General features: G+C 47.7%; 1 pseudogene; it reads right to left on the reverse strand.

Moving 5' to 3' along the window:
• Window positions 1–5,591: 5,591 nt before the first annotated feature.
• LOC118974670 (protein scribble homolog) lies at window positions 5,592–7,483 on the reverse strand (annotated as a pseudogene).
• Between the last annotated feature and the right edge of the window lie 642 nt (window positions 7,484–8,125).

An 8,125-nucleotide genomic window follows, 5' to 3' on the forward strand; every position in this document is an offset into this window, starting at 1 on the left:
AAGAAAATTATAAGCCTATATCCCTGGTGAAAGTAAATGCTAAAGTCGACTACAAAATATTAGCAAACCAAATTCAGCAATACATTAAAAAGATCATGCCCTTGCTGGGTGGTGACTCAGTGGATTGAGTGTCAGCCTACCAGCTGAAAGGTTGGTGGTTCAATTCCCAGTCAGGGCACATGCCTGGGTTACAGGCCTGGTTCCTAGCAGGGGTGTGTGAGAGGCAACCAGTCGATGTTTCTCTTTCTCCTTCCCTCCTCTCTAAAAATAAATAAAATAAAAATATAGTAAAATAAAAAGATCATACACCATGAACAAGTGGGATTTATTCATAGAATACAAGAACAGTTCACATTCACAAGTCAATTAACATGATACACCATAAACAAAATGAAGGATAAAAACCTCATGATCATATCAATAGATTCAGGAAAAAACATGTAATAAAATCCAGTACCAATTTATGATAAAAAGTCTCGGCAAAGTGGGAATAAAGGGAACATACGTCTATTAATAAAAGCCATAAATGACTAACCCACACCCAACATCATACTCAAAGGGGAAAAACTAAAAGCATTTCTCTTAAGATCAGGAACAAGACAAGGATGCCCACTTTCACTGCTATTATTCAGCATAGTCCTGGAAGTCATAGCCACAGCAATCAGACAAGAAAAAGAAATAAAAGGCATCCAAATTGGGAAGGAAGAGGTAAAACTGTCATATGGTCATTATTTGTAAATGGCATGGCAGTATATATAGAGAACCCTAATGATTCCATCAAAAAAACCCTGCTAGAACAGATAAATAAATTCAGTAAAGCAGCAAGATACAAAATAAATATCCAGAAATTGGTTGCATTTTTGTACACCAATAATGATCAGAAAGTGAAACTAAGAAGACAATTCCACCAAAAGTGAAACTAAGAAAACAATTGCACTAAAAATAAAAGAAACTATCTAGATATAAATTTAACCAAGGAGGTAAAAGACCTGTACTCAGCAAATTATAAGACATTGAAGAAATAAAATTAAGAAAATACTAATAAATGGTAACATATATCATGTTCATGGATAGGAAAAATTAAAATCATTAAAATGTTTATCCTACCCAAAGCAACTTATATCAAAATGCCAATGGTGTTTTTAACAGAAGTAGAACAAACAACCCAAAAATTTGTATGGAAACACAAAACACCCTGAATAGTGACAGCAATCTTGAAAAAGAAGAACAAAGTGGGCAGTATCACACTACTTGTTACCAAATTATTCTAAAAAGCTATAGTAATCAAAACGGCATAAAAACAGACACATAGATCAACAGAACCAAGTAGACAGCCAAGAAATAAACCCACACATATGGTCAATCAACCTATGACAAAGAGACCAGGAACATCCAACAGGGCAAAGAAGGCCCACTTCATAAATGGTGCTGAGAATATTGGACAGATACATGCAAAAAAATAAAACTAGATCACCTCCTTATACCATATACAAGAACAAACTCAAAATGGATTAAAGACTTAAATGTAAAACCTGAAACCATAAAACTCCTAAAAGAAAACATAGACAGTAAAATCTTGGACATTTCTCTTAACAATATTTTTTCTGATGTATCTCCTTGACAAGGGAAACAAAAGCAAAAATAAACAAATGGGACTACATCAGACTAAAAAGTTTTTGCACAGAAAAGGAAACCATCAACAAAACAAAAAAGACAACCTACTGAATGGGACAAGGTATTTACCAATAATACATCAAATAAGGGGTTAATATCCTAAATTTATAAAGAATTCAGACAACACCAGAAAAACAAACAATCCAATTAAAAAGGGGGGAGAACATCTAATTAGATACTTCTCCAAAGAAGACATACAGATGGCCAATAGATGTATGAAAAGTTGCTCGACATCACCAATCATCAAGGAAATGCAACTCAAAACCCCAGTGAGATATCACCTCACACCTGTCAGAATGGCCATCATCAATAAATCAACAAAAAACAAGTGTTGGTGAGGATGTGGAGAAAAGGAAACCATCATACACTGTTGGTAAAAAGGCAAATATGTGCAGCCATTGTGAAAAACAGTATGAAGTTTCCTCAAAAAATTAAAAATGGCCTTGTGACCCAGTGATTCCACTTTCAGGTATGTATCAGGAGAGAAAACCCAAAACACTAATTCAAAAGAATGTATGCACCCCTATGTTCACTGAAGCAGTAGTCACAATATTGAAGCAACCCAGGTGCCCACCAATAGACAAATGGGTAAAAAAGTAGTGGTACATATGTACAATGTAATATTCCTCAGCAATAAAAAGAATGAAATCTTACCAATTGTGACTGTGTGGATGGACCTGGAGGGTATTATGTTAGGGAAATTAGCCCTTCAGAGAAAGACACATACCGTGTGATCTCACTTACCTGTGGAATGGTTTGGTAGGTAACTGGAGCGGGCAGTGAGAGCACTGTCTATCTAAAACAGCTGGAGATACGTGCCTATGGGCCTGTTCACGTGCCTTCAGGAGCGTTTGCTCACTCTCACCATGGGGGTGCTGAGGGCGTTCCCCCTCAGACAGATCCCTCCGCTGCTCTGGTGAGTCCAGGGGTGAGGAGGTGAGAGAGGAGGCTGGTACAACTATCAAGGAAGTATACCACCAAGGAGTATAATGGTAATGGCAGCATATTTGTCTTTTTTCCACACACCACAGCTTTTTCCTACCTGAGGCGGGAATTCCAGGTCTGGGAGGCAACTACAATGGTCAGAAGCATGTGTGCTTCCTAGGCAGGAAACTGTACACATACTGTTACACTCTTATGCCAGAATTCCTAAGGCCCTGATTGAGTGGGTTGTGCTTCCACTCCATCTGGGACAAACAGGGTTAAGGTCAACGTACCTATACAGCCCAATGGTAGGAATCGCCCGTTGGCCCTGTACCGACAAGGAGAAGGGGAAATAACAGCTGACGGTAAAGGAATGAAGCCGTGGGTTACACAGTGAGAGAAATTCAGTGTTTTTCACAAAAAGGCTCTGAACTCTTATGCCATATGCCAAAGAGGGTCCAGCCCTATATAGCTGAGACCGTTCCTTTTTTGGAACCTGAACCTCAAAGGAAGCCTGCACACCTGTGTGGCCTTGCCCAGGGGACTTTTTTATCACACGATATGATGATGGGCTGGACTAATCACTAATGACTAAAAGGAACTCCAGGAATGTGCCACTACTTTTGACCTTTATTTTTCAGGTTATAGTTACCATCACTGCGATGTGGTCTAACACTGGCATTGTTGGTAAAATTATACCAATACAGTCAAATGTGCTGGGAAATACATTTAAACTGAAAACCTACTAGATGTACCCCCCACACACTCCTCCAAATATTAGGTATATTCACAATGGTACTATTGCTACATCTGTAACACAAATGCTGCATCCAATGTAGATGCTCAGACAGGTAGAATCATGTTGTCATGAGATGACCAAGGTCAAAGACCAGGAGAGGGGAGGGCAGATAGAGATTTATGTCAATCACGAGGTCAATGCTTTAATCAATTCTGCCTACAGAACAAAAGCCCTGTGAACATTACAGATGCTGAACTAAGTGGACTTTTGTTGTTTGTTTGGTGAGCACGCTGACGGGCCAGGAGGGGCCCGGGTCCTCCCAGACCTTGCCCTGTGCATGCCCTTTGTAATAAAACTATAATGACAAGTGAGGAGCTTTCCTGATTCTGAGTCATTTATAATGAATGAACTATCCAATTTAAGGTGTCATGGGAACCCCTGAGTTTATAGCCAATCTTTTGGAAACATGGGTGGCCTGGGGACCCCCAATGTCTGGCTGGTGTCCGAAGGAAGGGCGATCTTGCACAGGACTTTGTCCCTACCTTGTGGGCTCTAACAGTGACTCTGGGTGGTTAGCCTCAGAGTGGCTTTGCAGTGCACCCAGTTTCGGGGAAAGAGGGCACACCTATGCCCATACAACAATGACAAGGGGACTTTGTATGCCATTTTGCTCCATAAGGGGGATGTCACTCCAGGGGAAAGACCCACACATGTGCATACAAGCACAGCATACCAACTCACACATAGCCGTACCCCACGCCCTATGACACCAGCACGTACCATCTAAAAGAAATACAGCTGCTTGTGGGAAACACGACCACAGGTCTTCACCTAGAAAGTCATTTTCTTGCACTGCACTAGTAATCCTCACTCCCATCAGAAAGCTGGAATTGGGCTGGTTCTCTGGAGGAAAGCTAGCAAGGAGGGTTCACCTTGCTTAGCATCTGGGTTTTTTTCCTCAGGAAGTGACTGACCCAGAAAATACAATTTTTTTGGTTGTCATTTGTTTGTTTCTCTTGAGGCCACCAGCATTTACAGAAAGAAAGCCCTGGGAGTATCAGGTCATGCAGTGTCCTGTTTGCACAGGTCATTTGTTCTGCTGACTTTAGCAAATCAGATGGGGAGCAGTGGTCAGGATGAGGGAAACTATAAGCAAGAACAGAGGACACTTACTCACGCCAGGGGGATGGGCCTCTTGAGTCTTTCTTGAGTGGCAACTAAAATATTCTTAAAGAGGACAAGCTGCTGCTGAAGAAAGGTCCCCTCCCACAGTGTACACTTGATGTGCCCACATCCAAGAGCCTGTGGAACTGGGCATCAGCCGGCCAGAGACTGTCGTTCCAGCCCCTCCGAGGAAACTGTAACTAACCTGTAATGCACATGCCCAGGTTTTCATAGGTGGACAGTGAGTAAGAAAAATAAATCAAGGAAGCAACATTTCTTTTGTCTTGGAGGGTAAAGCACAGTCAATTTTATTCTTCTTAAGCCACAAACTAGTCTTTAGTTGTACAAACATCACTAGTTATAGTCTTGCCAAGAGGTTAGGGAGGGTGCAGTTAGTCAATGGCCAGGACTCCTGAGGGACTGCTTTCAAATGCTAACACCAGATTAAATCATTCAGGTGAGGGTGGGGTTGGGGCTGGTAGAGCACCCCCCAATCCCAAGTCTAGGTGTGTGAATACCATGACCCTCTAGGACAGGGGTGTCAATCTCATTTTCACCAGGGGCCACATCAACCTCGAGGTTGCCTTCAAAGGGCCGAAATCATTTTAGGACTGTATAAATGGAACTACTCCTTAACTGTTAAGGAGTTGAAATTACATTCGGCCCTTTGAAGGCAACTGCAAGGCTGATGTGGCCCCCGGTGAAAACAAGTTTGATACCTCTGCTCTAGGGGGACACTGGGCCCAGCCAAGTGTACCTCCTTGGGGCCAGTAGCTCCTCCACAAAATCTGGGGACAGTTGTTTCAGGGAGGTGTTGGGAGTAGGTCAGGGGAGGGAGCTGGCGGGGTGCCTGGGCAGCCTCTTCAGGAGCCCTTGGCTTGCTCTGTCCCTCCTGGGACTTGCCCTCCACAGCACGCGCTTCTCTGCTGAGCCCTGCACAGGCTTCAATGCTTTTTCATTTGTTATCCTCACCTGAGGCCATTTTTTTCATTGCTTTTAGAGAGACAGAGAGGGAGAGAGAAGAACATCGATGGAAGAGAGACACATCAATGTGTGAGAGAAGACCTGGAATTGAACCCACAACCCTTTGGTTACAGGACAACATTCCAACCAACTGAGCCACAGTTGCCAGAGCCGCTTTGACGTGCTTCCGCGCTCATGTCCATCACCTGGAGCTTGCGGGGGATGAGGCATGGCCTTGGTCCTGCAGGTCCTGCTTCTCAGCAGCTGCCTCCTGGATATTCTTGTCACCTTAGGGGCCACCAGGAACTTGATGACACCGACTCAGGGTGTTGCTTCAGCTCTCAGTAGGGCTGCTCTGCTGTCCCGGGTCATCCATCAAGGCTGGGCGGGGGCTGCGGGGACCATAGGTAGCTGGCGAACACCTTCTCACAGGTCTGGGTGTCATTCTAGGTCTCAGACAGCCATGAACCTGTAGGTTGAGGTTGGTGAGCCACAAGAGCAGTCTCTGCAGCCGGTTCCCAGGCACATCCAGCACCGGCAGCTGGGCTGTGTGGGCAAGTTCCTGCAACAGGATGACTAGGTTGTTGTCCCTCAAGGAGAGGACACAGACCCAAATCTCAGGCCTTAGCACCTCCAGGCGGTTCTAGTGCATGTTGCTGTTGGTCAGCTTGGTCAGCTTCCACAGGGAGCGGGGCAGGGCCATCAGCAGGTTCTCTGTGAGGACTGGCTCAGACAAGTTCTTGCAGGACTTGATGGCCTCAGTCACTTTGCACAGGTGGTTCTGGTCCACCTTTAGGGTGGACAGCTGCTTCAGTTGACCTAGGCTATGAGGAAGCCACTGCAGTAGGATCTGGGAGAGCAGCTAGTGCGTGAACAGTGCCGCCCTGCCCCCCAGCTCCCCAGCAGCCTCAAGTCAGTTTTCCCACACACCCAGGCACACCAGGCTGCTGGCAGGTTCTGAGCTCCAGAGGCAGTGTCAACAGCTGGTTCCAGTCCAGCCACAGGTCACCAAGTTGGGTAGAGCCCCCAGGGTGCCAAGCAGCACTTCCACATCATTGCCTCCCAGATCCAAAACACGGGGGACACAGGCAGGGACTTGAGCATGCTCCACTGGAGCTCCAGGGTCACCAGGTTGGTGCGGTTGTCCAGATTCCGGGGCACAGCCTGCAACTGTGCGTTGTCATTCAGGGCCAGGTGAGCACGGCTTAGCAGTGCCCTCGGGGAGCCTAGACTAGGGATTCCCGTCATAATTCGCAGCTCACGCGTAGTTCGCTTGCAGAGCTCTATGCCCTACGGGATCTCTGGGCTGTGTTCCGGGACATGTCCAGCTCCGCCGGCTGCATGAAGCTGGCCACCTCCCGGGCCAACCGCGAGATCTCCTCGTCACTCAGGCCCAGCTCGCACGGGCTCAGCACCCTAAAGAAGGCAGTGGGCAGCAGACTCACCTGGCTGGCCTCGGGGAGTAGCTCCTCTAGGCTGCAGCTGTAGTTATAGATCTCTTGGAGCCCAGCCTGCAGAGGGAGTGCCTCTTGTCCACCGACTCCACAGGTTCCTGCTGTAGCACCACAGCCGGAAGTGCTGGAGCACGGTGCAGATCGACTGGGTACAGAAGGGCGGGAGCGCTGTTCCGGGCCCCAGGGACAGGTGGGGGTGGAGCTCCGCTCGCAAGACCTCCTCGGCGCCGGGGCTGGGGGCTGGGGGCTAGGGGCTGTGAGGGGGTGGTGTAGGGTGGGAGTCCCGGGAGCGGCAGGGCCAGGTTCGGCCGACTCTGCATGCTCGGAACACTGCAGCCCCCTTCCCTCAGCCATCCTAGTCCCCGGCCCGGCCCTTCCGCTGGTCTGTGGAAGTAGGGAGCACACAGAGGCTCACCTTTCTCCCTAGAACACTCCAGGACTGCTCCAGCCATCCAGCCAGAAACTGGAGCCTTGGCGGCCAGTCCGGTTGGTCATGTATGTCCTCTCCTTTCACCTCCCTGCACCCCCTGAAGCATCCTCTCCCTCTACCTGGCTTCTAGTTCCAGGATCCCAAGGATCTTGTGCGTACCTGCCCTCCCCCAGGTGCAATGTCTCCGGGGCGCCCCCAGAGGACTCACGCAGGCGTCCCAGTCTCCCTTGTCCACAATGAGGACTGCCCACAGATCCTGGGTCCAGTTCTTTCCCAGGCACCAGCGTTTGGAATGCTGCTGCCCACTTGCCCTCCGAATTCTGGTGATCTCATGGCCCTCCCACACCCTCCATTTCCTTAACCCTGTGGTGAGCGACTAGCCCTTGATCTTCCACCTCCGAAACTCAGATAGGCGTCCTTCATTTCCGTGGGAGGAGGGCTCCACCTGTGGGGTGTAATTATAGCACCTGGCCCATACACCTCTCCCATGTGCCCAGGAGAGTAGGGGGACAGAGCTCCTACTGTGTGCTCCTATCTTACAGTATTTAATTTTCACAGTGACCCTACCTGGGAGATGCTGTGGCCCCATTTTATCCGTAGGAAAACCGAGAATTGTAAGTGACTGGGTGAGAGTTGCAGAAATGGAACTTGGACTCCTCCGCCCCTGTCTTACTGGCAATTGGCCCTGCTTCCGGGGCCTGGGCACATCAGAAGGGGCCTCACATTCCTAATCTATAAAATGTGAAGATGAGCTCTTTGCATCTGTTATCCATTGCT

This window comes from Sturnira hondurensis, unplaced genomic scaffold, assembly GCF_014824575.4.
Source record: "Sturnira hondurensis isolate 20B ecotype Veracruz unplaced genomic scaffold, ASM1482457v3 Scaffold0019835, whole genome shotgun sequence".
Classification (NCBI taxonomy): domain Eukaryota; kingdom Metazoa; phylum Chordata; class Mammalia; order Chiroptera; family Phyllostomidae; genus Sturnira; species Sturnira hondurensis.